The 20,000-nt window shown below is 41.3% G+C and overlaps 1 protein-coding gene across 2 annotated transcripts in view; it reads left to right on the forward strand.

The window, feature by feature from the left end:
• The window catches only part of LOC125042591 (ankyrin repeat domain-containing protein 16-like), a 7,430-nt gene extending 7,427 nt beyond the window's left edge, over nt 1–3 (forward strand). For both annotated transcript variants that reach the window (XM_047638325.1, XM_047638324.1), the window contains exon 8: nt 1–3. This exon is cut by the window's left edge and continues 385 nt beyond it. The gene's annotated coding sequence lies outside the window, so the exon portion shown is untranslated.
• Nucleotides 4–20,000: the final 19,997 nt, after the last annotated feature.

The raw sequence follows: 20,000 nt of genomic DNA on the forward strand, positions 1-20,000 counted from the left end.
ACACACACACACACACACACACACACACACACACACACACAAACACACATACATACATACATACATACATACATACATACATACATACATACATACATACATACATACATACATACATACATACATACATACATACGTACACACATACGTACACACATACATACACATATATTATTGCAACTATCGTTAGATTTGTTAAATTGTTACTGTATATTCTCATATAGATAATAACAAAAACTGAAAACTAATGTTTTGTTTAACAGAAAACTAATATGTAACTGAAGACTAATCTTTTAGAAAACTAATATTCTATATAAGACATTTGTTTTACTTTACCATTATTTCTGTTTAGTAACCAATTACATCTCGCTAGCTTTTAAGTCTTTACATTCTCAATTTTGTTTCATATCTTTGCTTGAACTTGTCCAGTTGAATTTGAGCTACTTAATTCAATAATAAAAGGACAACTGCAAGTGTAACAAGAGAACTTTTGTTTTTGCGTTCAGCAGTTTCCACCATTTTATCATAAGAAAGCTTCTGTAACTTTTGGTTGGGTACAAGTGCAACCCAGTTGAGAAACCAAGCAAATAAGGTAGAAATTCATTGCTGGACAGATTTCTTCCTATTTACTTTGGATATGCTCGAGGTGCAAAACATTCTGGTTTCTCTCAGTTATTACTCTGAAACTTAATTTCTTTAAACTCAAATCACATGTGACGCATTCACCCGAAGTGAGCTTGTGTAATGTAGCAGACACTGTTTTCAGCTTTTGGTTCAGGTACATACTCATCCATATACCTTAATTTTCAAGGATGGATTCTATATTTTTACCAGTATAGTCTGGGTGCTCACAGCAAATCTCAAAGTATTTCTGATATTTAGGAAAGAAATATCTACGTAGGCATCTTGACTTCCAACACATGTCACTTAAGTTGTAGCTTTAGGACCCCCCTCCCCTTTTTGTTTCCTCCACCAAGCTTGAGGCTGAGGATGGTTCCTGAAATACTTATTTTCTTACTTTGTTTCTTGCAACAACCATCTTCCTTTCATTGTCAATGGAATGTGATAATCTGAGAGTGTAGAAAATAATCAGATACATAATAGAGGTGTGTGTCTCACAGAGTGGTAAGTAGAGTAATATAACAGTACTTTCACAGAGAAATAAAAGGGTAAGGGAATAGTTGTATAGTTGAGGGGAGCTTGTTGATGCGGCAGAAAATTTTCAATAAATAATAAATAAATATACCCTATTGGTATTCTGCACTATTCTGCCAGTGTAATACAGTATTCTCCAGCTGCATTTTCTGAGCCATTGTCAACTGAGCTGATGATGAAATTGTTGGTGCCATTGTGCAGACATGTGCCTATAGCTGGCTGATTGTAGATGTGGAACCAGTCATCTTTTGTGAGTGTAACATTTTATGTCTCCCATTTAGAAACCAGTGTTATCTTACACTCATTATTTACTTCATTTAAGAGATCAAAAAGCAATCTCTCTCCTGTTTAGAGGTTTTTAAATTCTTCCCCATAACAAGTGGATGATTCTTAACATGTACTCATTTTCGGCTACCCTGAAAGGAATATTACATGTGTAAAACATTTGTACAAACTGTAGGGCTAGTAATTTTTTTCTGCTTCTTTTGGCTTCTGTACAGATTCATCTATTTTCTGTGTCAGTGAATGAAAAGAACATGAGTCACCAGAATTGCTTGCACTTTTTTTAGTGGTGATAGTTTTGGATACTTATTCATCAAATTCACATTAATCCTCCTTTTCCTTTTCCTGCAGAACCTCATCCAACCCTCAATACTGGCACCAGAACTCTTTCTATCTCCTCAGCAAACTGCCCTATCTATAACAAAAATTGGTCAGGTTGTGGAGAGGACTTACTTGCCAGTCTCACAGACTATGATGCGATATCATTACAGTGCTACTCCATTCCTCCCAGAGGTCATTGTAAGAACCCCACTAACATTGCCAAAATTACTTTCCATACACCTGACCTTCCCTTTAATGTTTACATTGGTGGAGAATCCCTCCCCGTCAGTGTCAAAATTGTTGGCGTTACGATATTCTGACAATCATTGTTGTTCCACAACCAGATGCTCCTTATGTGCCCAACCTGGCCATACTCGATCAAACTGCTCTGCACAGTCACGCACATATGCTAACTGTGGTGGCCCCCATAATGTATTTTATAGGGTCTGCCCCACCTACAAATTTGAGTCTGACGTGGCAACTCTCAGATTCAAACTTGGACTCACTCTACGTGAAGTCAGACAAGAAGCACATCGACGAGGTTTTTCTCTTATTCCCTTCCCAGTAATGTCGCTACCCCTACCTCCCAAGCTCCTACACCCTCCCCTAAACCTATCCCTCCTCCATCTTACTTCCCCTCTTCGACCTCCTACCTTCCCAGGTCAAATTCTTTTGCCATTCTAAATCTAGACACTCCAATTTACTACAGCCTCAACACCTTTCCCTCTCCCTCCCCGCACTACCAGCAGCAGACAGACTAAACGTTCTACCCCTTTTCCAACCACACACTCACCTCCACCTACCTGTGCCTCTACTCTTCAGACACCAGTCTCTTCTTCCCCCCTCCCCCCATAAGAAAACCTTTGTCTCACAAAACTCCCCAACCAACTCCATTACAGAAACTCTTGAAGATATTCAAAACTATCCACTCAAGTCCCAAACTGACACTGAAACCCCTCATCCACCTTCAAATTCCACAGATCCCGCTCCCTCCACACTCAAAGTGACTGCCGATATCCATCCCCTTCCTCCTTTTTCCTGCCAACACAGCCCATCCCCCCAGCTCCAGCTCTACCTACATTAACCCTCCCGCCATCCCCTCTATCCCCTCCACTCCCTCCTGGATACAAATGTGAATCCCTAATGTCACAGCTGTCCCCTTCCCCAGATCCTCCACCTCCTGATACCCCTCCTGATACAACACCACCTCCCCCCTCTCTTTTCTCGTCTCACCCCTTGCTCCTTCCCCTTCAAATTCTCCAACATGCACGGTAACCGTTATCACTCATAAATCAACTAAAGTATAACTATCCTTCATTCCTTTTACAACCCATCCTTTATATGCCGTCAAGAGACTTTTCTTACACAACCTCTTATACCAATTCCCAATTACCATTTTGTCTCTTCCTCAAACTCCCTTTATGTCTCGTCTATACTTATCAATCAGAAAATACCTTATGTTATACCTCCCTTTCAAACCACTGTCCCTTGCACAGTGATTTCAATCTACTTCTCCCTTTGAAAATCTAATTTCCCAACTCCAACCTCCTTTCCTCATAGTTGGTGATTTCAACTGCCGCCACACTCTTTGGGGTGATTTTATCCCCAACTCCCGTGGCCGATCCCTAGAGCGCTTCCTCTCCAACAGACCTTATTATTATTAATTCAGATCGCCACAAACACTTTGGTATACACACGCAATCTTTTTCATGCATTGACCTCTCTCTATGCTCCCCTTCTCTTCATTTAGATTTCCATTGGTCAATTCGAGACCACTTTCCCTATAGTGACCACTTCCCGTTCTCCTTCCTCCTACTTCATATGTACCATTTCCTAACTCCCCACGCTGGTGCTTTGATAGAGCCGACTGACGTACTTTCACTTCACTTTCTGCTATTCCTACCCCTCCATCCTCCTTCATCACTCTAAACTAGCTGCTTGTGCAAACTACTAGAGCAAATGGTTAACTTCCGCTTAATGTGGTATCTTGAATCACACAATCTTCACTCTCTCCTTCCCAGTTTGGTTTCCGCCGTGCCCGAAGCACAGCTGACCCCATTGCTCATTTTGAGACATATATTACATATGCATTTGCACGCCATGAATCCGTATTAGCCATATTCTTTGACCTAGAAAAAGCATATGATACGACATTGAGGTATCATATTCTCCAACAATTGTCCTATGTAGGCATACGCAGAAACAGAAACGCACTTTCCAGGTCAATCCCCCCCCCCCCCCCCCTCTCTCTCTCTCTCTCTCTCTCTCTCTCTCTCTCTCTCTCTCTCTCTCTCTCTCTCTCTCTCTCTCTCTCTCTCTCTCTCTCTCCCTCCCTCCCTCCCTCCCTCCCTCCCTCCCTCTTTCTCTCTCTCTGTCTGTCTCTCTCTGTCTCTCTCTCTCTCTCTCTCTCTCTCTCTCTCTCTCTCTCTCTCTCTCTCTCTCTCTCTCTCTCTCTCTCTCTCTCTCTCTCTCTCTCTCTCTATCTCTATCTCTATCTATCTCCCCCTCTTAACTCACTCCTCTGTCTCTCTCTCCTCCCTCCCTCTCTTTCTCTCTTTCTCTCTCTCCCCTCTCTCTCTGAGTCTAGCCGCCGCGGTGATCGGACGTGTTTTCGCCTTCTCTCCACGCAGCCAAAGAACTCGACGAACCATCTCGTGGTCCCGCAACGGTAGAGGGAAATTTGGGTCAAAGGAGGCCAACCGAGGGGCTTCCCCGGTGCTTTCTCGTGCAGTCAGCACAAGCTCTTTTCCCCAGAGTGAAAGGGGATCCTTAGCCCAGGATATCGAGCTCCCTTCCCAGGGTAATGGGACCTCCGCCCAAGAACACGGGCCCCTGGTAGCCAGGGCCATAGCAGCCCCCCCCCCCCCCCACATGCCTAAAACGATGGGCACTCCCACGGCAGCCTGGGCAATGGCTGTTCCTCCACCCAGGGTAACGGGTGTATCAGCTCTTACAGTGAAGAAAATGAAAACATAGCAGTCTATCAAATCGGCAATGCAGTAATAATGCTGAACACAATTCTTTGCTTTGTCGCTACGAAAAAAGCGTGGGCTAGATTGATTATCTGTGATCAGGTAAAACAAATCTTTGGACCGGAAGAGATCTAAAAGGCCCTCGACATCATAATATACTCTAGAAAACCTAGAAACACGACAAGGGATGGTAAGAAGATGATAAACATTATTGTGCACACCATGATAGATCACTGTGTAAATAATGAAAACTTGGTGTTCGCAACAACAACAAACATCCCAACCCCGGACTAGACACCACAAAAAAGCAGGTATTTCTATCCCTTTTGTTATTTTTTTTCTAAAAGCCTAAAAGCCAAGACACACATACACACAAAAGAACCTTCCTTCTACAACGAAAACTTTGTAGAACACAAAATGGATCTGTTAATCAGAATGTTAATCCGAACCAACCACCAACTCCCACCGACCCCCCTTCCCCTCTCCCCGCCCTTGAATCTCCTACCAATCTTTCCCATTTTCCCATTCTCATCTTGCCCTATCATAATGCCCTCTACCACTACCAAGGAATCCCCTTCCACACTCTCCCTGCTTGCTATAACCCGTGACCCGCGACCCTCCCATCTCCCTTCCCCTCCCGCCCATCTCCCCTCTCTCCCCCTCCGCAGCGAGCGAGTAGGCGTGTGCCCTTGCTGATTCGCCAGCCTCCCCGAGGACCAGAACGCCTAAGCAGTCCTTGAACAGCCCACCAGCCAACAAGAAAACCGAAGCAGGCACACAAGTAACGCCTAGGTGAAGCTTTAAGAAAAAGCAAACACAAGAAGAAAAAAACAGAAGGAACTCGAACCTAATCGCCAGGGGAGTGATGCAACTCACCAGTGGGTGCCAGGAGACCCCCCCCCCCCCCAGCTCCAGTAGTGCCGACGGTCGTGATTGACAACAACGCAAAAAGAACAAGATGCTGAAGATGAAGGTTTCGTCACAGTCACTTCAAGGAAACAAAATAGAAAAACAAGAGAGGAACGACAAGTGCCAAAGTCCTTAACAGGAGCTGATAGTGTACCTGTACATCACAATCTGTCATCCAGACACAAACGAAGAAGACATCGAAGAGCACTTCTCGGACAACTTTGAAAATATATCATGTAAAAGGTCACAAAACGACCATGAGCCAGTTTCACGGTAACTGTGCGAGGCCGAGAAATAAAGCCTGAACATTTTTTAGACTCGGATGCCTTCCCAAAGAATGTCAAAATGTTCCTAAACAGAAACAAATACAACCTTGATCAGAGGGTTTGACAAGGCACCGCCGTCAGCAAGACCGACGGTCAGATCACAAATGCTGAAAATTAATTAATGTAAGTCTCTCCTTGGACATTTTGATGACCTAGAAATGCTCATAATGGAGAGAAATCTTGATATATAATGTGGAAGTGAAACGTGGCTTCACCAAGATAAGTCAAGCGCTTTCATCAAAATACCAAATTCCAATATTTATAGATGCGATGCAAGACGTCGGGAAGGAGTCTACGAGATACTCTCAAAACAAATGGGATATCCGCTACAGCTGCAAAGAGTGCAGATGCAGAGGATACTTGGGTTAACGTACAACGCAGTATTCTTCCGTAGTTCATTGTAGGCGCAGTCTATAGGTATCCCCATGGTTCCTCTGAATATTTTGATTATATTGATTTTCCTTAGAGAAAGGTTACTTAAAAAGAAACCTCTTTTTCAAAGATAATTTAAAAAAGGGTAAATGTCTTTACAAAAGTGATTAATGACAGCATAGACGCTATCGCTCCATTTGTTACAAAAACTGTTAGGCTTCCACCTGCTCCATAGATAAACAACGACATCAAGAGAGCCATAACAGATAGAAATAGCGTTCATAAAGCTCTCAAAAATGACAAACACAACATAACACTCCAGGCAAATTATAAACAAAAAAGAGCTTCAAATTACTTATACAAGGAACCAAAACTGATTATTTTAGAAATAAATTAAATTGTAAAAAAGACTGCTAAAACATGGAAAATAGTTAAAACACTTGTGGCAAATCAAAAACATCTCAGGGATAATCTAAATTCCAGAATTAGTGCGAATTAATTTAACAATTTCTTCGCTAAAATTGAACATCTCACATACGAACAAACAAACGCTTCCATATCTCAGCAAAATACAGGTAGGATAAGGCCAATATTTTCAGACCACAACCCTTAAAAATAGACAGTAAATCAGTAATCTAAACAATAAAAATCCTGCGTGAAACCAGTGGTGTGGCAACTGATGGCATTGCCTTTCGCTTTATTAGAGACATATTATCTAAAGGTTATCATTAACACATCTCTAGTCACCGGAGATTTGTAATAACACCAGTTTACAAATCCGAAAACACAGACTAACTATCGCCTTATTACCATACTACCTATACTGTCTAACGTTCTCGAAAAAGTCGTAGCAGACCAATTAACAATATTTCTGGAGACAAATGACCTACTATCCAAAACACAACATGGTTTCAGAAGTAAGCTCTCTACTGAAAAAAAACATTGCTACAGATCACAAATAAAATTTCTGAAAACATAGACAATGAAATAAACTTACAAGCTTACACTGCGATTTATCTAAGGCTTTTGATAGTGTCAGCCACGAAATCTTCATTAGTAAATTGATATATCACAACATCAATGCATACTGGTTCAGAAGTTATTTAAGTAACAGAAGCCAATCAGTCAAAATTCACGAGAAAATAGCAACTAAACAGTATCTTTCGGTGTTCCACAAGGACCTATATTAGGCCCAATCCTGTTTACAATAGTAGTAAATAACTTATCACCCATAACCCAAAATTGCCTTATTGTTCAATGCGCCGATAATTCACAATTTCTCCGCAGTGATTCTGTTAGGTGAACTGAAAAGAAAGACCCATGAGTCACTGACACTAGTAAAATACTTTGACACAAATGGCCTCAAGATTAATCCATAATGTATCTTCATAAGTAGTCGCCAAACTATCGCCAAAATTCCTGTAAACACCTCAATAAAATTTGAAAACAGCTACTACAGAAGACCGAGCACTTCTGTAAAAAACTTAGGCGTACACATTGACAGATTCATGACATTTGAGAACCATGTCGACAACATCCAGAGGAAAGTAATGGGCACACTAATTTACCTAAGCCACATAAAAAACAAGATCCCTGCTGAAACTAGGATATCCTTTATACAAACACTAGTTCTCAGTATAATTAATTATTGTTCTAACATCTGGGGCACAACAAACAAAGGTCACATTCAGAAAATAATTAAGATTAAAAAGCTTTAATGTGAGAGTAGCACTTGGTAAGGTAAATATGACCACACTAACCCACACATTAAACAAAGTTGGCTAAAAGTACAAAACAACTGTAACTATGACACTTGTGTACTAATTATCAAAATAATTTGATAAGGTTTTTATCCAAATTGGTTATTAACCCTTACAACAGTAGGTAACACAACCTGTTTAATCAAGACAGGTAAACTCTTAAAAGATCACGTACAGATATAGTGGCACGGCAGACACTAACACGTGGACCCATGATTGGAACAAGTTACCTAATAGCATCAGAAATATAACTAATACATTCTAAAAGAAATAAAAAAAACATCTCTTAAATCACCAATGCCATCAAGTTTCAAAATATAAGAATAGGCATGACTTATATGTGCTATCATTAATTTTACGTGTATCTTATATTTACTTGTACGATCACTTTTTATGTCATAAGAATAACCATTCTAACGAATAGAATGAAGTATTTTGAATTTGAATTTAAATTTGAACTTTCTCTCTCTCTCTCTCTCTCTCTCTCTCTCTCTCTCTCTCTCTCTCTCTCTCTCTCTCTCTCTCTCTCTCTCTCTCTCTCTCTCTCAAGGCTTCCTGCGTTTTTGGAGGGATTTCTGCCCAAAATATTCACCGGGTTAAATCAATTTGCTGATGAATATTATCCAATGATACCAAAGAATGGATTTTGGCAAAATAAAATGGCCATCACCTTCAATTGAAAGGACATGATTGCTTGAGCAATGTTTTTTTTTCTCATACCTAAATAGTTAACTTTTTTCTTTGCTAGTCAGTGCTAAATGACCTTAGATATCTAGCACATTTATTTGTCCAATCATAATTTTAATTTAGTCCTTTATTAACCACCATGGCTAACTGCAGGGGTGGGCAAACTGTGGTACATTTGATGTATGGTAATAACATTATATAATGGTATTACATTTGTATTTTAGGATACAACATTATGATAAGTATTATATTAGTTAAAAGAAAGGAACAATTACACAATCCTTTATCTACTCCTCTGCCACGCCGGCGTACAGCTTGGGCGCGGAAAGGCATTGCTACATTTGACATGCAGTCATGTGATACTACATTCCAAATTTAGGATACAACATTAGTATATCTTCTAAGACATTAGATGATATGAAATGGTTACATAGTTCTCTCTACCTTATGCTAGGTGGTTTGGAAGGCTGTAACACATGGCACTCTGAGATATAATGTACAAGTGTTCGCTTAATTCTTCATTACACAGTATTTACACATAGTTATCTTCGCCATTACCCAACAGAACAAAGGCCCTGCCAATCTCAATCCTCTATCCCTAAGGCCTGAGTCTTGCAGGTCACAACATTACACTGTCTTGTTCTTGTTTTATATAAACCATAGATGAATGAATCTTGCCTAAACCGGTCATAGTGCTTTATGCTACAGCTTTCAGGGCGTTGCGAATTAATCAACTCGGTCAAGTCCTCTCTGAAGGATGCTGTAATGATGTATAGAATCCTAGAAAAAGGTATCCCCAGATCTATATCCACAATTTATTTGTCACATACTGACTTTGCTGGGCGATCAGCATGATCATGCCTAGGGATTCCAACATGCGATGGAATCCACACAAAACGTATATCATGGCCTCGTTTTTTTGCACGACACACATTTATCCTGATGTCATTTGCAATATTTCCCGCACTCTGTGAATCGCAGAAAATGGCCCCTGAGCCTTGATTCAATAGAAATTCGGTGGCCATGAGTATTCCTGCCAACTCAGTGTGCATAGTGGTAGCCCAGTCATGAACCCTCCTACAATCCTGGTGCTGCAAAATCTAGTTTTTATATACAACAAAAGCGCATCCTGCTCTGCTCCCAGACTGCAAGGATCCGACAGTGTAGCATTTATATGCATTGGAAAGAGTTTCTAGATGCTAATTTATAACTGCAAGTGCATACTGCTTAAGTATAGCAGGGGGGACACTGTCTTTTTGGGGGAGGCAGTCGTATAATATACACTTAGGTCCGACATTTTCCACGGTGGTACAGAACGTCCATGTAGGGTCTTAGTTATGCGTATGTTCAGCAGAGCTAAGTGTTTACACGCTACTTGTACCCATGGATTTGAGTATGAATCGGTGTTGTCATTCAAAGTTAGCTCTTCTATTCTGTGTTTTAGTTGTCTTTGGAACTCTGTACAATGGAGGGGTTCTCTAATTGATTTGACACTAAATGTGGTATTTATGTATAATATTCTTTCATAAACAGAAGGCAAATTAAGTTCTGTTCTCATATTCACAATCCTTGTTGTTCTAGGGGCACCAAGAATGATCCTCTTGGCTTCATTTTGTACACTTTCTAGACTAGTCAACTCTGTTTCCTTGAACAATACTAGGTGCAATGCATGGTAATCTATGACCGACCTTATGTATGACAAATAAAAGAGTCTCGCAATATTGACATTAATACCATAGTCTTTGCCGACAAGTGTCCTAAGTGGCAGAGATCTAGCTCAACGTCATTTATATGAAACCTAGGCAGAGGGATTGTCTTTGAAGTGCCTTGGTTTTTTCAGTTGAGATTATCAAGCCACACTCAGTAGCCCTTGCAGAAAGTGTATCTAGAATCTCTTGCATTCTCTCCTCGGATGAGGATTTAATACAAATGTCATCGGCATAGCAAATAATGGAGGCATTGCCTGCAAGTGGTATATCGCCCAGTAATCTATGCATTAGTATATTAAATAGCATGGGACTAAGTACCCCTCCCTGAGGTGTGCCGAGTTCAAATACGTTTGTATGAGTACTCTTAATGCCCCTGAAGAGAACCTGAGCTGATCGATTCGACAGATACATTTGAATCCATATTAACAGTTTTCCCTGAATACCAAAGTTAGCTAGTTGCTCAAGGATAATTTCCCTGTTTACAATATCAGAAGCAGATTTAAGATCAAGAAATACGGTTTGCATGCCTGGGTTTGAGTTTGTTAAGTACTCTGCAAAACAGTGCTGACTGCTACGCCCTGGGAGAAATCCATACAGTCTGGGGAATAACTTACATGAGCCTGTTCAGAATTATTCTCTCAAGTACTTTGCACAGACAGGAGGTCAAAAGGAAATGGCTCTGTATTTATCAGTATTGGGTTTGGGTATAGGAATGATTAAGCTTTTAGTCCAGGAGCTTGGGAGGATTCCTTGTAATAGGAACAGGTGTAAAAGTGGGTTGCCTGGTACCTGAGCAATGTGGCGAAGGACGCTGTAAGTAATGCCGTCCTCGCCAGGGGCGGTTGCCTTACCTTTCAGAGGGGCATTGCTCAGTTCCCACTCGGTTATTTCGACAAAGTCGGAGGGATCAATAGCAGCACATGCTATTGCTATATTAAAATTTCTATCTATTTTCGACTTGTTGAGCTGATTTTTTATCCCTTGTGGAAGTGAGTGTACCTGAGAATTTCCAGCCCACTGCTCTAGCAGCGTATTAGCCTGTTCCTGTGGACTGTGGAACTGCGGTGTTATGAGAACTTTACCTGTCAGCCTATTAATTTTTCTCCATACGTCAGCTACAGAAGTTTGTCTATTGATACTTTGCAGGAATTGTTTCCAGTGTTTACTACGAATCTAAGTTTTTAATTCTCTGAATTCCTTGTTGGCTTTCAGAAACTGCAGAAGATTATCTGTCGTCTTATTATCTTTATAACAATTAGCAAGCTCCTGAACCCGTTTATATTCCTTGGCCAGAATTGGGTCATTGATCCACCTCGGTGCATGGGAGGTCTGGGGCCTCTTTTTCTTTGAGAGTTTTCGTGAACAGACCCATGTGTCATAATAGTCAGTGACAACTTTGATTAGATCCTGAGAAAATTTCTCAACAGTTGTTACTTCATAGGTGTTATACCAGTCATAGACCCGTGCCTTGAAGTGATGCTCCAGGCCCGGTGGGATGATTATTCGGAGCCTAGGTGATCTAGGGGCTGAGTCGCTGTCTACAGTATAATCTGTTCGTATTGCAAAGTGGTCACTAACTAACTCTCGCACCAGTGAAGTACAGACATTACCATGAACTAAATTTTTGTCAAATACATAGTCTAACCTGCCACCTCCCAAATGAGTCTCTGCTTCTGTGTCATATATTGTCAGTGATCTACTATTGATAAAATGTTTGAATTCTTCCCCATTACTATTACGTTGGTTGTCTCCAAAGTGTGGATGCCTTGCATTGAAGTCGCCCATACATAGCGTGCTTTGGTTGTGAAAATTAGGGAGAGAACTAGCCAGAAATTTGGAGTATCTGGCATATACATTATACAGTGAAAAATAGCCAGTGGCAGTCTGAATTTTTAAATGATGAAATTGAACATCAGTGTTCTCTGATTTTTTAACTAATTTATGCGGCAGTGTTACCTTCACATATGTCAACAATCCAGGCATGGCTGTATCCACATATGAATAATATCCCTGAATTGCAGATGCCATTTTCATCTTAACATCAGCAGCAAAAGGTTCTTGCACGAAAATAACATCAGTATTATATTTACGGATATAAAACTCTAGGTCATTCAGCCTAGGCTTTATACTACTCATATTCCATGATATAGATTTGATTGTGCGTTTATCCATATGTGAATAGTACTCTATTAGGCAATCTGTACCTCATGCTGTTATATCCCCTAATATTACAAATTATAGATTTATATAAGAAACATATACCTTTATGATTGTGGATTTCATTACAGATGGTAGTCTTAAACTCAAAAGTACTTTTAACCATTTCAAACATTTGGTCTTAACTTTGTTCCACTTCGGTTGCTGTGCCAGATGCACCTGGGGGACTGGTTGCGTCACTGGACTCGATGTCACAGGGATCCTGATATTGTTCGTGGCGGCTGTCAGCGCTGACTCGCACACTCTGGTTATCAGCACTGGCGGTCTGACATCGGTTCTCCTCGTTCGTTTTTTTAGCACTAATGTTGTGCGGGGGATTCCCCCGCCTGGCCTGCGGTCATCCCTGCCTTAGGGTGAGGGACGGCTGCCTCGGCTGGCTCCTGGGGAGGAAGTGGGGGCGTGGTCTTTAATTTAGAGAGTATGGCAGCTTTGAGGCCCGAGACACCCTCTGTGAGGATCAGCATCACCTTGTTCACCTTCTCCTCCAGTTGCGCACCCGTGTCGCGTAGTTCGGTGACCTCTGCACCCCCACTCGCCGGCAGCCGCGGGAAATCTCTGCGGCTGCTGACGTCACACAGGGCACGGGCTGGCGCTTCCCCGGCACCCTGGCCGCGGGTTGGGTTGGGAGGGCCGCGCTGGTCACTCACGGTCGGTGCTGGGACCACAGGGGGTGGGGGGGGGGAGGGGCCAGGGCAGGGAGGCCCATGCACCCCCAGTGCCAGGCAGTCACACCTGTCATCCCACACCTGAAGCATAATGGGACAAAAGCTGCTGCACTGCGAGGACACGCCCTGGCAGTATGTTGTTCACCACAAACTGCGCAGCGCGCCTTGCCCTTGCAGTACTTAGCTATATGGCCACTTCCCATGCAGTTATAGCAGATCACGGGGGATGCCCTCCACGGCCTCACGTGGCTGGTGGGCATGTACTTACCAAAGAAGTGGTATGTACTGGGAGGGAGTTGCTCTCCTTTCCATATGATACGAACTCTTATGGCCTTATGAACTCCGTGCAAATTATTTCAAATTTCTTTACAAACATAACTATTATCACAGCACTGATCTCATGTCACTAACTCTTTGTGTGGTGCAGCGGTAGCGTTCTCGTCTAGCAATCTTGCTGACCTGCGTTCGAATCCCTCGCCGCCAGTGGATGGTAACCCCGGCCATTCCTTGCACACAGGGGATAGTTTAGAAGCAAAATTAAACAGACAGTATATCACACCAAGAATATCCATTGTAATAAATGGAATCAAAACTAAGCTTTTAAACTTTAAACTTTAACTTAAACTTGTCTAGAGTGTTCAGAGCCTGGAGAGCACTCTGAATCGCAGAAAATTACCCCTGAGCCTTGATTCAATAGATATTCGGTGGCCATGAGTATTCCTGCCAACTCGGTTTGCATAGTGGTAGCCCAGTCATGCCCATGCACCCCCAGTGCCAGGCAGTCACACCTGTCATCCCACACCTGAAGCATAATGGGACAAAAGCTGCTGCACTGCGAGGACACGCCCTGGCAGTATGTTGTTCACCACAAACTGCGCAGCGCGCCTTGCCCTTGCAGTACTTAGCTACATGGCCACTTCCCATGCAGTTATAGCAGATCACGGGGGATGCCCTCCACGGCCTCACGTGGCTGGTGGGCATGTACTTACCAAAGAAGTGGTATGTACTGGGAGGGAGTTGCTCTCCTTTCCATATGATACGAACTCTTATGGCCTTATGAACTCCGTGCAAATTATTTCAAATTTCTTTACAAACATAACTATTATCACAGCACTGATCTCATGTCACTGACTCTTTGTGTGGTGCAGCGGTAGCGTTCTCGTCTAGCAATCTTGCTGACCTGCATTCGAATCCCTCGCCGCCAGTGGATGGTAACCCCGGCCATTCCTTGCACACAGGGGATAGTTTAGAAGCAAAATTAAACAGACAGTATATCACACCAAGAATATCCATTGTAATAAATGGAATCAAAACTAAACTTTTAAACTTTAAACTTTAACTTAAACTTGTCTAGAGTGTTCAGAGCCTGGAGAGCACTCTGAATCGCAGAAAATTACCCCTGAGCCTTGATTCAATAGAAATTCGGTGGCCATGAGTATTCCTGCCAACTCAGTGTGCATAGTGGTAGCCCAGTCATGAATCCTCCTACAATCCTGGTGCTGCAAAATATTGTTTTTATATACAACAAAAGCGCATCCTGCTCTGCTCCCAGACTGCAAGGGTCCGTCAGTGTAGCATTCATATGCATTGGAAAGAGTTTCTAGATGCTCATTTATACTTGCAAGTGCATACTGTTTAAGTATAGCAGGGGGGACACTGTCTTTTTTGGGGGCAGTCGTATAATATACACTTAGGTCCGACATTTTCCACGGTGGTACAGAACGTCCATGTAGGGTCTTAGTTATGGGTATGTTCAGCTGAGCTAAGTGTTTACACGTTACTTGTACCCATGGATTTGAGTATGAATCGGTGTTGTTATTCAAAGTTAGCTCTTCTATTCTGTGTTTTAGTTGTCTTTGGAACTCTGTACAATGGAGGGGTTCTCTAATTGATTTGACACTAAATGTGGTATTTATGTATAATATTCTTTCATAAACAGAAGGCAAATTAAGTTCTGTTCTCATATTCACAATCCTTGTTGTTCTAGGGGCACCAAGAATGATCCTCATGGCTTCAGTAAGTGAAAAATGAACGAACCATTCCGCAGACTTTTCAAACTGCCGAGCAAGTGTGGCCATGCTCTTTCATCAATGAATGCTAAAACTAAGATACAGGAATACTACTCTTTATCACCAACATTAATATCTTGTCAATTACAAACCTAAAATGGCTTGTTCTTGCATGTATGTTACTGATAAAAGGCGTCGTTGGTCGACCTTTATTCGAGCGGAAGTAATAATGCATTATCCTCATCATTATCCCCGGCATCACCCATTTCCTTATCTCCGATTCCTTCCACCTGTACTTGGTCTTCTACTTTTCCTGACCCACCCAAATCAAACATCCCACCGTCTGTCTTCCTCACACATTTTCTTGGAGATATCTCTCGTCACTCCTCCAGTAGCTATGTCTATACAGACTGCTCCAAATCCATCTCGGGTACTGGTTTCGCTTTCCCACTCGCACATACAACTTTCCCCTTCCTCTTGAATCGTCGTAAGGTCATCGAGAAGTAAGTCACAGGTTCCCAGCGAAGCGTGACACACTGCACTTAGTACCCCTTCCTCCTCCTTAGATGATGCTCTGCCCGTGTGTTGTGTTCTGCGTGTGTGCGTGCGCTCCTTTAGCGTGCCCAGCACGTCACGTGTATACAGATGCAAGTATGGGCATTTGTACGTGCATATGTGTGCATATGTGTATTTGCGTGCATAGGTGCATGCGTTCGGACGCGTGTACATATATGCGTATGTCCACTCCCTTCTAATACTTCATTAACCAAAGGGCAGTATGCAAACACCATGAAGTTCAGCCATTTCCTCTGCCTTGTGTGTCAAGAGACTGAACAGTGGAGACATGATCCCAGGTTCCACGTCAGATTTTGTCTTCATCACACCAACGCTCTGCATCCATTCCTTTAAACATAAAGTCTATCCTAGACGGGGAGAGAGAAGAACCTAATCTGCTTGTAGAAGCATCAGTACTGCCAGGCATACTTTACAAATTTTCTGCCTCTTCATGTCTTCAGCATGAACAATAGTGGTCTCTTGAGCTTGGGCAACATTGGTCATCATCTGTTCATGTATTGCAGATTCTGAAAAAAATGACAAGTATATCCACGTAATGGAAAAATATGAACAAAAAACCCCGTAAGTATGTAAGCAAATATAAAGACATCTGAAATAGAGCAAATATCAAAATTTTAAACAAAAAAATGTCTACTACTGAGACTCATTTCAGTCATACTCTTAGAAAGGTCTGATTATCCACACCAAGACCAAAGTGGAGGAGTCATGCAAGCTGTAAATGAAATAGTGAAGGGACGAGCAACGCCCGAATATATCGAAGACCTTTTTAATTTATTCAAGGGCCATCGAAGCGAGAAAAGAAACATCAACAGGATATATTTGTGTGTGTGTGATATAATGTGTATATATATGTATATATATATGTTATACATATATATATATATATATATATATATATATATATATATATATATATATATATACGTATATAAATACATAAATATATATATATATGAATATATAAATATATATATATATGTATATATAAATAAACATGTATATAAATACACTGTAAAGGATCTTTTGTTTAAAATAGTGTATTTCGTCATTGGATTAATCACATTATCTAATTATGTTCTCGCTTTCATTAAAATGGGGGTATATAAAGAGGTCATAACTATTACCTTATAGATATTTACAAATATTATAAACAAATAAACAAGAATCAATGTAAATAACCCCGTCCCAGCGAGCGTGTCAAACGGCCCAGGTGTCACGGGCCTTGTTTAAGCTTGGCGCTGCTCCGATTAACCTCGGGGGCACGTGAGGCCAAGGATCGTGGCGCCTGGCGTCAGCAAATCCATATATATGCATAAACAGACTGGAAACAAGAAATTAATGTAAATATAATTATTTCGAAGGTCTTACAATATGCCACGCTATGCGAATTAGCGTATTAATTAGAGTCTTTCCTACTCACGAGGCGAGAGTCACAATGTTCACTCGAACAAGTGGTATGGCGAAGTGACCGATTATATGGCAGAGTAAGGCCAGGTGAGGCACACCTACGCGTATTTTAAACAAAAAAATGACATGTAAATATATAGCCTTAATCAGTATAAATATTTAGCAATATTTTAGGAGTATTTTACTATAGGGTTAATAAGGTCTTCTTTACTTATAAACCCGATTTCACAGTATACAAATTAATTTATACAACATGATATAAATATGTTGGTAAGTGATGGTGTGTGAGAGGATTCGGGTGGTCGAGCGTGTCCTCGTCGACGGTTCACGAACCCGAAACAAAAGTGAGGTCGGCGACCACGATAGCACGACCCGCCACTTGGCTCCGATCTCTACACCTGTTCACTTCATGTAAGTAAACTACTTTTATTTCCTGGAATTCTTGAACTCTGTTTTTACATGAAAAACTTCGATTGACCCATACTTAACGGATCATAAAAGAACAAAAGGGGCGAACAAGACTACTCAAAGAAAATCCTACGATTTACACTAAACCCCGGGTAAAGTGGCGCTGTGAGTAGGATCCTTTTGAATGGCAGTTAATTGAGGCCTTGAATGCAAGTGAAATCATGTTTTTGTTCTTGTTTTCTCAGATACTGTAATGCAGAGAGCGGAGAAAGTGGCCGGCCGTGCTGAGTGGTGTGATGCGCAAAGGGAGATGAAGTGATGATTTTGCAAGTTGATGTATGGTCCTAGCGTGGTGGTGGAAGAGTGATGAATGAATGCAGTCGCGTTAATCTCGCCTTGCATTAACGTCAGACTTGTGAGGATTTTGCGACAGGTGAAATTCCACTTGCCTTCCACACCTTCCGTGACATATTCCGTTATCTTTTCATACTTGTGCTTAAATTGAAATGCATGGTTTGGGATATCGGTCTAACGATCTTACCATTGTAATTTTCGAGACTGTGGTGTGGCCGACGGACCAGTTAAGCGACTGTTCTGTGTTTCTTACGTGTGACTTGTATATTTGTCAGTTTCGTAACGAAATTGTAATCTCGTAGACTCTAAAGTTGTGTTGGCATCATATTAAGTTGCTAATTTATTTGATTTAAGGCTGTGGCTCTGTTAAAATCTGAAATTCTTACTATTAATAATGGCAACACTTGATTTAATTGAATTTGTAAAACATGCCAAGGGTGCTGGTCTTCCTCCAGATGATATAAACGCCCTAGTTGCAAGGGAGAGAGGTACTCTAAAAAAACATGAGAGACAGATGGAGAGAAAGGAAAGGCAGAAGGAAAGAGATTTTAAACGGAGAGTTAGAAGCGATAGAAGCAATAAGAAAAGAAAGCAAAGTTAAATGTTACAAAAGTCATACTGGCAGAGCAGAGTTCCCGGGGTTAAAATTGCCTTGCTTTAACGACGGTAAGGATGTAATTGACGACTACTGGAAATGCTTCGAAAGAGTAGCTTAAGTGCAAAACTGGGGAGCTGAGAACTATCACATTTACTTGTAGTCCTTCTTGACAGGAAAAGCGCTGAAAACATATTTCAATTTACCCGATGAGATACTACACAATTATGATCAGCTAAAAGATGCGTTGCTAAAAATCTACTCGGTTGACGCAGAGTCCAATCGAAAGAAATTCAGAGAAAGTAGAAAAGGGTAAACGAGACCTACATCCAATTAATTTCCCGGATGGAGCAGTATTAGTCGAACTGGCTCACTTTAAGCAATGTGAAAGAGGATTACCATGAACTATGTGAATTTCTAGTGGAAGATTAATTGTCAAGCAACTGTCCTGCCGATCTTAGGGTGTTCCTGAAAGAAAGGCTATTTAATAAAGTAACTGAAATGGCACAAGCAGCTGATAGATTTAGGTCCGCTCACAGAAGGCTCAAAACTGAGAAACTGAATTATTCTAAAAGTGAAACTAACGAGAAGCCAGCCATCTCGGCAGGTGTTGTGTGTCATAGCTGTAACAAGGCAGGTCATATTCGTCCCAACTGTCATGATTTGAAATCGCGTAATGATATAATGTGTCCTAATAAAGTTAACTTTGTTTTAGAGTCTGATCTTACACAAAAAAATAGTGTTACTGGGAAGGCTTTCCTTTTTAATAAACCAGTAGATGCTCATTTTGACTCGGGGTGTTCTACCATGATAATTAAAGATAACCTTGCCCCCCCTCATGTAAAGAAAGGAAAATTAGTCACTCTTTATGACTCCCTTAGAGTAGGAAGAAATTTCCCTTGTATTAGATACTACATTAAGGCTGTGGAGAAGCAAATGTCATCATGGGAGTCCAAACGCGTAATTCCAAAAGGAGAGAGGAAGAAAGCGCGCTACTTGTTATAAGATATAATAGATGCACAAAGTAAGTGTCCGACTTTGACAGATGTAAGAAATAAAGTTGCTAGTAACTCGACAGTATATGTAAAAAATTGAACTGTGAAGTATGAGGAAGTTGACGGCCTTATTTACAGAAAGTGTATTTCGAGTAAACGTAATTATGAAATCGAGAGGGAACAGTTAGTCGTGCCAAGTAGCTTTTGACAGCACATACTGTCAACCGCTCATGATTCTGTTGTTTCCGGACACTTTTCTCATCGGAAAACTGCTGATAAGA

This window comes from Penaeus chinensis, chromosome 32, assembly GCF_019202785.1.
Source record: "Penaeus chinensis breed Huanghai No. 1 chromosome 32, ASM1920278v2, whole genome shotgun sequence".
In the NCBI taxonomy this organism is placed as follows: domain Eukaryota; kingdom Metazoa; phylum Arthropoda; class Malacostraca; order Decapoda; family Penaeidae; genus Penaeus; species Penaeus chinensis.